The sequence below is a fragment of the Typopeltis vanoorti genome, chromosome 3 (genome assembly GCF_054136105.1).
Source record: "Typopeltis vanoorti isolate ZY-2024b chromosome 3, IOZ_Tvanoo_1.0, whole genome shotgun sequence".
Taxonomy (NCBI): domain Eukaryota; kingdom Metazoa; phylum Arthropoda; class Arachnida; order Uropygi; family Thelyphonidae; genus Typopeltis; species Typopeltis vanoorti.
Window position 1 is genome coordinate 13,735,624 of NC_143551.1, and position 13,119 is coordinate 13,748,742.

General features: G+C 35.1%; 1 protein-coding gene across 3 annotated transcripts in view; it reads right to left on the reverse strand.

The window, feature by feature from the left end:
* LOC150107933 (telomere length regulation protein TEL2 homolog) overlaps nt 1-13,119 on the reverse strand; it is a 284,799-nt gene that overhangs the window by 11,564 nt on the left and 260,116 nt on the right. The gene's annotated exons all lie outside the window — the stretch shown is intronic.

Sequence of the window (13,119 nt, forward strand, 5' to 3'; positions counted from 1 at the left end):
ATTATATTTACTTCGATTGCTCTCCAGGGAAGCTCCAAATCTTCCTGTTCTTTTCATCAGGTGTTCTTAATCAGGGACTGTTGATATTGACTTTATATGCATATCAAAACTCGTTTTATATTATCACTGTCATCCGAGCTAGTTTTCTGTTACCAATAAAAGTTTCGCATATACTTCACACATGAAAAAAAAAGCTTAAACAACTTCATGTGAAGAGATAGTAACTCCCTTGCAGTTGTAAACAACACCCCTCCCTAACAACCACTATACTGCAGAGGCAATAAAAACAAATACTTTTATTATACCAGTGAATAAAGTATGAGGAGTCTGTGTAATATATTTCTCAACAAATAATGCAATTAGAGACAACTGGGATAAAAACACACTAATTAATGAATCACATGTCCCCTCACACAGAAACTATGCTGTATAGACTGAAACAAAACCATATGTTGCATGGGCAAACACGGTATCTAACTAAAAACTATTGTTATTAAATAGATGTGTGTGAGTTCGATTTCCCAAGGCAGCAATAAAATTCAACGGAACATGTTAAAATTCGTAAAAGTGTTAAAACTAATTAATATATATATATATATATATAATGAATGTTATGGCAGTTTCACATATGGAATTCGGTTGAAGAGAGTTAGCATTTCAACTCAATTGTCAGCAATGCTTTTATCTTTCGGATATGCGATCTTTTGTTAATACCGCACCAATCATATGCACGTTTTAATAACCTGCCTTTGCTGTGTGTTTTGCGTTAGGCTTAATTACCGTAAAGGGAGAAAAGTCACAAAAGAGAAAAATGTTCCTGGTCTGGGGATTCCCTTATTCAGGTAATATTCACTAATTTCATGTTATCAGTCTGTGGTGTGCCAGTATCGGTAAGTGGTGATATTATTTGATCTATTCTACGTTAAAAAATTTAACCCTGAGATGGATAAGTGGCTGATAAAAAAAAAAAAAAAAAAATCCCGCAAACAATCAGAAGCAGAAACAGACTCAAAAAAAAAAAAAAAAAGGACAGTATTTCATATTTTATCAGAACAGCCCGCATCGTCTTCAGAACCAAACGGTAAGAGGCAAAAAATGTAATATATGCATTTGATTTTTGCAATATTCGCTGTGTGTGTTTTGTATTGAATATAAATACAATAAATATTATAATAATATATCTCTCTATTACAATTTTTTTTCGAGAGGGGGCCGTGAAACATTTTTATTTTTGCAAAGGGGGCCTTGACATCCAGAAGTTTGGGAAGCACTGCTCTAACATGTAAGGATAAGGAAGTGGTAGTGCCACTGTATAAGGCACTGGTCAGACTAAACTTGGACTACTGTGCTCAGATCTAGTCACCTGGTTTTCAATGTGATGTGGAGACATGAAGAGGGAAACAATGTCAAAGCTGACTAACAAATCTGACTCTTGTATCTGAATAACCTTTATTTTTTCAAGAAAATGTGTGGAATTCTTGATGAATGATCTGAATTGTCCAGTGTGGGCAGTTATTAACTGAGTTGGATTTGTTTGTCAGCTTTGACTTTGTTTCCCTCTTTACCAACATTTCATTATCTTACACTGTTAATTTACTGTATGATGATTACCCTCCTGATATTGCAAATATTTCTGAATTTGTTATACAATCAGGATATTTCAGCTGGAAAAACAAGATCTATAGACAAGTTGAAGGTACTGCCATGGTTAGCCCTCTGTCTCTACCTTTGGCAAACTATTTTTTGAAACATCTAGAAGATACCTTGTTTTCATTCCATTCATTCCCAACCCTCTCATTGGTTTTGTTATGTTTGACGTGTCTTTGCTATTTGGCCTCATTCTGAAAATGAACTTATCACTTTCCTACAACAGCTCAATAGCCTTCACCCACACATTCAGTTCACCATGGAAAAAGAAAAGGCTGGTAGTTTACCATTCTTGGTAAACCAGTGTTTATTGAAAACCTACCTTTACTTCCAGATATATCCATCAAAATTCTGCTCATCACACCTCTCAAAAAGTTGGTGTTATCAAGTCTTTAATTAATAGAGCACATTAGGTGTGCTCCTCTCTCTCAAGATTACAACAAGAACTTCTCGCTATCAAAAAGTTAATGGAATTTAAAGATTACAACCCTAATCAAATCCAGCATATAATGGACTCCTATGTTCCAACACCTCAGGATTCTTCAACAGACTGCAGAGTTCCAATCCCTTATATCTCAGAACCGATTGGTAGAATTTTGAAGAAGTATCATCTTATTCCCACATATTTTCCAATCAACAAAATTTCTCACCTGTTGCCATCTACAAAAGACAAACTGGCACCTCTATCATTAGTTGCCATTTACCAGATACCGTGTGAATGTAATCTAACATACTTTGAACAAACAGGCCGTTCTGTAGAAAAAAAGAATTAATGAACATCAATTTATATCGAATACATGAAACCTCAAAAGTCTGGTCTGGAACAATATAGTATTGACACTAAACACAATATCCAGTGGGATAAAGCTTGTCTTCTCCATAGATGCAGGTTTAAATATGAATGCCTTTTCAAAGAAAGTTGTGAAGCCCTTTTACATCAGTCAAATCTAAATCATAATGATTGTCTCTTTCTCTCTTCCAAAAGTTTGGGAGATTCTTATCCTGTGTAACCATCAAAAAAAAATAGTTGTTTAATAATAATTTTAATATTATTATTTATTAATACTAATTTCTAGCATGCAGCAACAGTTTTTAATTGGTAAACCAACGACTGCTGTATGTACTTTGTAATCCGGTTCCTTTGATTGCTTGTTTCTACACACTGATGATGTACTGTTATTTTCAGTACGAAATATCTGCTTTCATTTCATTAAAGTTAATTACTGTGGTTATTGTGTAATTTATTATTTATAATCATGCCACAGGTACCTTTAAAGATTAAACTTATTTAATGTAAAATTTTTGCCTAAGAGTCACAGGCATCTTCAGTACAGGATTACAGAATAGTAAATAAACAATAACAGACAATTTCTATAAAGCACCATCTTAGTAACTAATGTAACTGTCAATAATTTCCTAACTTAAAAAAATTGTGTCTATGTATATGTGTGTGTATACACACCCACCCATACACGAGTGCTGTCTGTAAAGTTCTGGTAAATGCCTAGAACAAAAATGATATTAAAGCAACTGATATAACAACAAGAAAGAGCATACTAATAGCAGACTTATGAAAGTAACTTATGTTCCTATATCCTCATATGTTCTTTCTTGTGGTTATATCAGTTGCTTTAATATAATTCTTGTTCTAGGTGTTTATTGGAACTCCCCCCCCCGTATACACAAATGCGTGCACACACACGCACAAAAATAAAATTAGGAAAGATTAGCAGATTTAAAAAGTACTATCTCCCACAAAGGGGATAGACATAGACCATTGAATCTGTTAAAGTCATGAAAGACTCTTGTTTTGTTCCAATAAACTCGATGTTTAGTGCAGATAGCATGTTCAGCAAGTCCTGACTGTTCAGGCTAATGATATTTAATATAAGACATGTGTTCTTCTAAATGAATAAAAGCAGATCTTCCGGTTTGTTCAAAATAATATCTGCAAGAGCTAGCAATCTGGTAGACACCTGGAAAACTTAGAGATGAAAGCTTGTCCTTGGGAGAAGAGGAAAAAGGTGGGGCTTTTTTTTGATGGGGTGAAAGGCAACAAAATTATTCAGGGATTTTGAAACTTTTGCTATGGTTCAGATAAGGAATAGGAATGAGAATTATTTCTTCTGTACTGAAAGAAGCAAAGATACCATAACTGTTAAAAGCTGTTTTGATGAAAGAATCCATAAAACTATTTAATAAAAAGATGGATTTAATATGCTGTAATTCTTTCTTTAAAAGTTCATCTGAAGAACATAAAGAATGAGTATGATGTATTAAATTCTTAATAGTTCTACTGACTAGAATAGTGGTGAGATTCATCACGGATATAATTGCCTGCATAAGTCTTCTTCCAAAAAACTGAAAATTGTTAGTTTCCATTTGGTTGATGAAGAATAAGAAGATCTAAAAAGGCTACTTGGTTATTTACTTCTACAGTGAATTCAATCTGTACCAATGTGTGGGTCTAGGTGAAAGATTATCAAAGATACATTGTTCAAAGTGTTCCACAAAGAAGTTGACAATGGTAGGAGGAACAGGACTGCCCATAGCTATTCCTTCGATTTGTTAATATATTTGTTTTTAAAGGAGAAATCACCAAAATGTATAACAAAATTTCTTCTTCTTCTTTCTCATCTGTCAGATGACAAATTGAGTCCCTTACGTGCAAATTTTTGCCATCTGGTTCTAATTCTACCCATTTATCTCTATAATAAGTTCCATAATTTTGACATTTCCTTCGAAGACTGTAGCCAAGTTCTTTTTGGTCGACCTCTTGGTAATATTTGATAAGATATTCTCTGGAGATGTCCAAACCATCTTAATTGCTGTTTAAGAATTATAACTATGATATCTTCTCTATAGTCATATTTGACTTGTTTATTTGTTTTGTGTTCTGAGCAGTGATTTATTTTTTTTTTAAGCATTTCATTTTCAATGCTCTACAATAACAGCAAACTAATAGACCACTCTACCAAGCATGACTGGACAGATACATTTTGAAACACACTGTTCCTCTAGTTAGAAACATCTCTCACACTTCTTCCTACATCTCAGATCATTGCTTCATCAAGCTGTAGCTTTCATTATCTTTGGAAGCATTCAAATCACTGGATCTTCAACAATATCCTTCTGAAAGATTCAGATTACGTAATAAATATTCAAAGCTTTGATATCTACTCTTACTGACTCAAAAGTGAAAACAGAACCAATGAAAACACAGTGGCCCACATAAAATCGCAAATAAAATCCTTTATGCAGATTTACAGTTACTAGCAAAATCAACAGGGGAACATTAGCATCCGATAGTTGAAGAACAGCTCCAATATCTCCCAGAAGAAAGCCTTGAATATCACTCAGCCTGCCAAGCCATTCAAAGACACTTAGAATTATCTGCAAAGGGTGTCCTACTTAGATCACTGCATACACATAAATCTATCATGCACCCACAAAAATATTTTTTCTCCCTGAAAAAAAATACCAGGTAGCAAACTGCATCTCCACAGTTACACTACAAGATGGCAGCATTACAGAAGATCCAAATAAAATTACTTCTGAAATCCTGCAATACTACAAGAATGCATACAGCTCTACAGAACATCTCTTCATGCCATTCACAAAATACTGAAAGAAATAAATACCTCCACAACAAATCGGAACCACTTAGAAAAACCAATCACTCTAGATGAACTCAAAACTGCATGCACATCCTTGCCAAAGAACAAATCTCCTGGCCTTGATGGACTGACAACAGTTTTTCCAAGTCTTCTGGAATCAATTCGGACCACTACTCCTTAAAACACTGCAAGAAGCCTACTTCAATGGGCTCCCACAATCCATCACAACCTCACAGACATTCAAAACTGGCGTCCAATCTTGCAAATCAATACAGATTGCAAAATTATTTCCAAAGTTATTGCAAACTGACTAAAGCCAACACTGCCTGAAGTCAGTGGCCAATATCAAACTTATTCTGTTCCAGGGAGATCAATACATGATAACCTCTATCTAATAAGAGAGATCTCCTCCACATCGTAAAATGCTGAAATGAAAACCTAGCACTCATCATCCTTGATCAGGAGAAGCCTTTTGATAGAGTAGAGCATGAGTTTGCAAAGGCATTTGGCTATGGCTCTCTCATTATTGTAACAATCCAATTGCTGTACAGAGATGCACACTTATGTTTAAAAATCAACAAGACTCATCTGCACTATGCCATACTCTCGAGTGATCAAGCAAGGGTATCTTCTTTCTAGACAACTATACATACCAGCCATGGAACCTTTCTTAAAAAGAGTACACAACACCATGATCTCCAAATAAACCAGCATAATAAAACCACATCTAAATATAAGCCTATCAGTATATGAAGCTCACAGATTATATGCACAAGCCAGTGGTTAAATTCTAAACGAATAAGTTCCAGAACCCTACACAAAATAACCAATTGTATTTACCTTTGAATGCTATCCGGGGAAGTTCCAAACCTTCCCGTCCCTTTCATCATGAGTTCGTAATCAGGTGATCGTTGATACTGACTTTATATACACATTCAAAACTGTAAACAATTGTTGAATAATAACACAATAATGTAGGCATAATTACCATAAAGGAAGAAAAGTCACAAAACAGAAAAATGTTCCTATAAAATAACCAACTGTATTTACCTTTAAATGAGATCCACTGGTTGAGTGTCCAGCAAATCTTTCCTTTTGTTCAGCATATTAATATTATTGCAATGCAACTCATGGGAATTCTGTGTTTCTATGGATTCATTACAGACCTCTTTCTCTTCAGAAACTACACACTATCATTACAAACTCGTTTTGTATTATCACTGTCATCCAAGCTATTTTTCCGTTTAAAGATGGTACCAATGTACTTATCCATAGTTGAAATACCATACTTACTCGAAATAATTCACACTCCTGATTTTACTTTTCGAAAAAAGAAATTAAAAAGTTTCACATATACCTCGTACATGAAAAAAAGCTTAAATATGTTCATGTCAGGCGATAGTAACTCGCTTGCGGCAGTAAACAACACGCCCTCCCTAACAGCCGCTATACTGCAGAGGCAAGAAAAACAAGTACATACTTTTATTATGTCAGTGATTAAGGCATGAGCAGTCTGTGTAATATATTTCTCAACAAATAGTGCAAAAGAGACAACTGGGATAAAAACGACACTAATGAATGAATCACATGTCCCCCTCATACAGAAACTATGCTGTATAGACTCAAGCAAAACCATATGCTTCACCGGCAACCACAGTATCTAACTAAAAACTATTGTTATTAATTGCGTGCGAGTTTGCCTGCCACAAAGTAGCAATAAAATTCAATTGAAAGTGTTAAAATTCGTAAATGTTGTTATGGCAATTTCACATATGGAATTCGGTTGAAGAGAGTTAGCATTTCAACTCAATTGTCAGCTATGCTTTTATCTTTCGGCCATGCGATCTTTTGTTAATACCACACCAATCATATGCACATCTTAATAACCTGCCATTGCTGTCTGTTTTGCGTTAGGCTTAATTACCATAAAGGAAGAAAAGTCACAAAACAGAAAAATGTTCTGGGTCTGGTGAATAAAAAAGAGCCCTGGCTGAATTCAACCACTGGCACAAGCCTCAGGAGGGCCAAATTAAACTTTGCAAAAACCACTAGCTTGTGGTCAGGCAGATGGGATGCTAGAATTGATTCTCTGATTCAATGGAACTGGTCAAATGAAGGACAAACATTCTTAGGCGTACACCTTGGCAACACCAAAATATATAACATGCTGAATTGGACACAACTGCACAGCTGCTTTAAACAGGTGCTAGGAAAATGGAACAGCATATGTTCAACATCTTTACTTAGAGGAAGAGTCCTAATAATCAACCAGATGGTTGCAAGTGTGCTATGGCATGTCCTCAAAGTACTGACCCCCCCCCTCATCGAAGACTTTCTCCATCACATTCAAAAGGCAATCACATGTATCCTCTGGGAAAATACTAACTGGACAACTTACTTTGCACTCTGCAAGCCACTCAATAAGGGAGATCAAGGCCTGATTTCCCTTGAAAACAAGATAAAACTTTCAGAATCATCTTTCTACTAAAGACACTTCAGTCCAATCATACTTATGCAACCAACTTCGAATACATTATGAAATCATCCACCAGAGGACTTACACTGTCCACAATCCTCTAAATGGCCAGTTTTGCACCATCATCTCTTAAACTACCTCATTTTCACAGAGATGCTCCAAGAACAGTGGAAAAATTCAGAACTTCTTCACACACTGATAGAATCAATAGAGTCAGCTATACTTACAGAACCACTGTTTTTGAACAGAAACATAACAAGTCTCACAACTGGCCAGCAATTTCTTTTACCTAAATGGAACTGGGCAGGAACAAGAATCATAGGGGACCTCCTGACCCAGACCCTGAAGTAGAAAACATTCACGTGCCTACCAGTGAAAAATCCCACAACAGAAAAGCAACATCAACATATGCAAGCTGCTATTATAAAAGCCTTTCCAGATAGCGCTATGCCTCAGAGAATCTGAATTCCTTCTAGAAAGTGAGAGAAGCCCACCTTTCATTTAGTATCATCTGAAGCCTCACTTCCAATTCTTCCTTCTAACACCACAAGAAAATATACTACTTCCTCATATCAGTGCCTCCAACTTCAGCCTTCACATATTCATTCATCTCATCTACAAATCTGCACATACCACCTTTTTCAGTGCAATCTCCCATATAAATCAAAGTGTGCCAAATCAGATTCTGACATACAGTGGAGGCTATAGCACATCTTGCCGACTCTTACTAAGCTCTACAAATTTCAACTTTGAGAATTGGATTTCTGTCTCTTTTGCAAAGGTTCAGGTACCTTGGAACAAACATATCTAACCTGTCCTGCAAACAAAGTGATAATTGCTTATGCCCTGAATACTGCCTCTAGTACCTCTAACTATACACACACAACCAAGAAGACTACTGGAATTTAGTTGATACAGAAGAGAACAGACAGAACATGCAACTTCCTCTTCATCTGCACCAAGGAAGTCATCTACAGTTTCTACCTCAAGCACACAAGAAATAACCAGCACCCATTAATCACCAAATTAGAACAAATCCTCATGTGAAACCCATGTAGGAAACTACAAAGAAACAAAAACTGTAGCCAAATTTATTGAGGAGTGGAATCCAACTGAAAGATAGCTAAGAGTGATATTGAACTGTAATATTGACTTTTTTTAATCAAAAAGAAAAATCCTCTTTACTACTCATGTATCATTTGCCTCCTTTCTATTGTATATCCAAACAGAAATCCTTTTTGTCTGTAATATATTCTTATAATATACAAATAGTCTTTTAGTTGCCTATCTTCCAATGTATATTTTATCAAGTTTTATATATATATATAAAGCTAGATAGATTCATTGATATAACCACAAGAAAGAAAGAACATACCAGTGGCATAGTTATAAAGGTAACTTAAACATTTCTTGTGGTTAAATCAGTTGCTTTAATATCATTTTTTGTGTTTATCAGACGTCCCCCCACCAATGTGTATATATATATATATATATATATATATATGTGTGTGTGTGTGTGTGTGTGTGTGTGTGTGTGTGTGTGTGTGTGTACACACAAACACTCTCATGTTCATAGAAACAGCATCACCTGCTGTAACTCTTTTTTTTTTATAATTAAATTTGAATGCCTATTTGAAAAGGGATAACAACACAATAATTGCCAACAAATAATGAAGAAGGTAATATAACATTTTTATTTTTGATTATTAATATTTGGCACTTTTTAGTAAAAGATGTGACATAATTACGAAAAGACAACAAACTTGACAAATATTTCAAAATGGAGTGGACAGTGATAGTTTCACTGGAAAAACAAATACCAGTATCGCAATTTCGTTCAACTACACAATTTTATAACATTCAGCTAAAAATTCACTTTTTGCTGTTTAGTACTTTGTGGGTCCTCTTCTTGCTTTTATTACAGCTTGACATCGGCAGGGCATTGACAAATCAATTTCTTGATGGATGCAACTGTCAATTCATGGTTTCATATCCTTATTGGAGCTCCCAAAGTGTTTTTGGTTTCTTGTGTATTCGGTCTCCATTTGGTACCACAAATTCTCAATGGGGGTTTAATGACTACGGTAGTCACTGAATCGAGGGTTCATTGAGCCACTTATTAATACCTCAACAAAAACTAGTTTTTTTAAGTACTAAACACAATTCATATGGCACATTTTAGGGTTATAATAGCATTACCGTATTACAACAGCATTACCATATTTACTCGAATATAACTTACACTTTTTCCCCCAAAATTAAAAAAATCGTGGTGGGAGAGATATATGGGGATTTTCAGAAACTGTTTTACAGGGAAAAATAAATAAATTGACATTTATAATTAAATCCTCAGTATTCATTATAATTTATAATTGCTCAAATTATTTATAAAATGAATGCATTTAAATTTTAATTATCAACGTTATTTATGCTATCAGCAGATCACCTTCATCACATGATATATTTGAATCTTTAGTGACAATGCTTCTGTAATTAAATTAAAACAAACAGTTTCATTATTGCTTGTCCTTTTATCATTTCAGAATCACGTGATATTTGAGTTTATCATAACTTTGAGTTTAAAACCAACACTGTAATGTGAACATCTCTCCATATTTCAAGCAAAAATTACCAGTAATTTATAAGACTTGAGATATGGTATGAACCATCCTTCACGGATGACTAATGAGAAGTGAAAGCGGAGTGTGAAATGGACAGCAATGGCAGCAGGTAGAGATGGTGCAGCTATGAAGATGTGCATATGATTGGTGCGGTATTAACTAAAGATCGCACGACTCAACGATAAAGGCAAGCCAACAATTGCTGAGTTGAAATGCTGATTCTCTTCAAATGAATTCCAAAATATCTCAGAATGCCATGACATTCACTATCTATTTCTTAAAGTTTTAAACTTTTTATGTGAGGTATATGCAAAACTTTTAAATTTCTTCTTTCGTAAAGTAAAATCAGGGATCTATTTCTTAAAGTTTTAAACTTTTTATGTGAGGTATATGCAAAATTTTTAAATTTCTTCTTTCGTAAAGTAAAATCAGGGGTGTGAGATATACACGAAGATGAGTTATATTCGAATAAATAAGCTATGTACAATTTTTTGCCCTATGACAAGGGGCAGAGTCATCCTGAAGGATGCAGTTCATCATTATGATAAATTGGTCTCTGATAATAGGCAGCAATTATAAAATTTTCTGGTACACTTGTGTATTCACTGAACCTTTTGTAAAATGCAAGTGACTAACACCATGATATGACATGTAGCCCCAGATCATCTGACTGGCTGAGAATTCAACTGTTGACACCAGATAGTCAGGGTTGAATTTTTTCCCTGATCATCTGTCTACTGTCGGCACCCTGCAGGTTAATCTTTTTTTTTTTCATTAGAAAAAATTACTTTTTTCCTCTTAGCACCAATTTAACTGAGCCCTTTTTTGTTAACAAGGGCTTCTTTTTAGGATGCCTGGTTATTGGTCCCCGTCCAATAAGTCTTCTCCTGACAGTTACAGAGCTTGCCACAACTCCCCATTTGTTTTTCCAGTCCTGTTTTAGTAATTCTGGATGATGCACAGCAGAGCCGCTTTAGAACTCTATCTTGGCATGGTGTAGATAGTGGCTTTCTTCCTTCTTCCTTTCAGCAGATTAGATTTTGTTCACTTTCCTTCAACAGCAGCTGTACCAGTAGATTGACTACAGGACACCCCTTTTAGCTGTTTCATGAGAGGAATAGCTTTCTCTATTCAAAGGTTGAATCACACCTTTTTGCAAGGTGTCAACTGCATGTAACTAGCCATAGCGATCTCAGCACGAAAATGCGAAAACTAGCTCTTGCTGTATTTATATCACAAAAAATTCTAATGCAAAGAAGCACTTATTACATTATACAGAAACCTGTTGGAATGATAGATGATGCAATACAAGGAAATATATAATGACAAATCAATGAAAATTACTATTTAACTACTGAAAACTATATTTATGTAAGGTGATGCACTTTCTATGAATGCGTGTGTGTGTGCGTGTGTGCATATCAATAATAAAATTAGATATCTTATAATCTTGTACTGAAGATACCTATAACTCTTAGGCAAAAATTTTGCATTACATAAGTTTTTTATGTGAGTTTTCCTCTGTTTTTATATTTATTTTGATTAATAAATTTTCTAGTATTCTGGGTAGTCACTAGTTCAAGAGGAGTGTCATCCTCAACACTTTCCCCCCCCCCCCTCTAATGTCCTTTGATGTTCTTCTGCTTAAATTTCCTCCTCAAAATCTTCATTTTCATTATAGTATGGAAGACCTGTCAATGGATGCCAACTTCTTAGTTTCTGATGTGGTTCACGTCTATTTTCACTACTGACTGTATCTAGCACATCCATATTTGAATGCTTAAAACCACAGTGAGCAAAACAGTTTTAAATGGTCTTGTTGCTTATTTCTCACAACTGTCAGTCATAAAATGTATTTCTTGTAAAAGATTACCTCTTGCAATGACCTCCTGAGCAAATTTCAAGAACCAGTAAAATTTTATTGATTTCCCTTGTCAAGCCTTGGTTCAACATAAGACGTATGAAAGCAGGTGGAAAAAAAAAAAAAAAAGCTCAGATCTTCTTTGAGGTGGCTTGCATCAAAACCTCAGCTTCACACTCAGTCTATGCTAAAGCAAGAAACAAATACAAAAAGACTATCAGCAAATCCAAATGCAACTTCATAAAGAACAATAGCAGGAAATCTGCCTCTTGTCAAAATGGAAGCTGTGTCTTCTAGTCCCCAGCAAAAGCTATCAGATGCAACTTCTGCTCACTTGTGCATCCACCTTTCTCTCTCTCTCTCTCTCTCTCTCTCAGGGAGTAGAAAGATTATGAATATCCAGTTCAGTTGAATAGCAGGCAAGATGTCCATCTTGAAAATGCAGAAAGCAGAACCAGCTGAGTGACAGGAGTAAAGTCGGTTAATAAGAGATAGGATGTCAATAAGCTGAATTACACATCACAAATGTGGGAACAGTATTCTGAAGCTGGGCAGATTTTCAATTTGTTACAAGATGATGCAGATTTTTTTTTTGTTTAAGGATGCCGAACTGTTTTGACCTGTAGATATGTATTTATGCCAAGAAAAGCTGGATATATCAGATCTTCTTTGAGGATTTGAAGAGATCACTAATGTAGAAGACAGGAGAAAGAACAGAAAATTTGAAGCATGGAAAGAAATATGAAGAAAGTGAGCTATCTGCTGAGGCACATGGATGAGTTGTGGAAGAAGTAGTAGGTGATCCAATTACAAAAATAAAACAAAGGACCAGAGGTTACTGAGAAAGTATCTATACCTGCTAGACTTTTCAAATGCTTTGAAAATGTCAAGAGATTT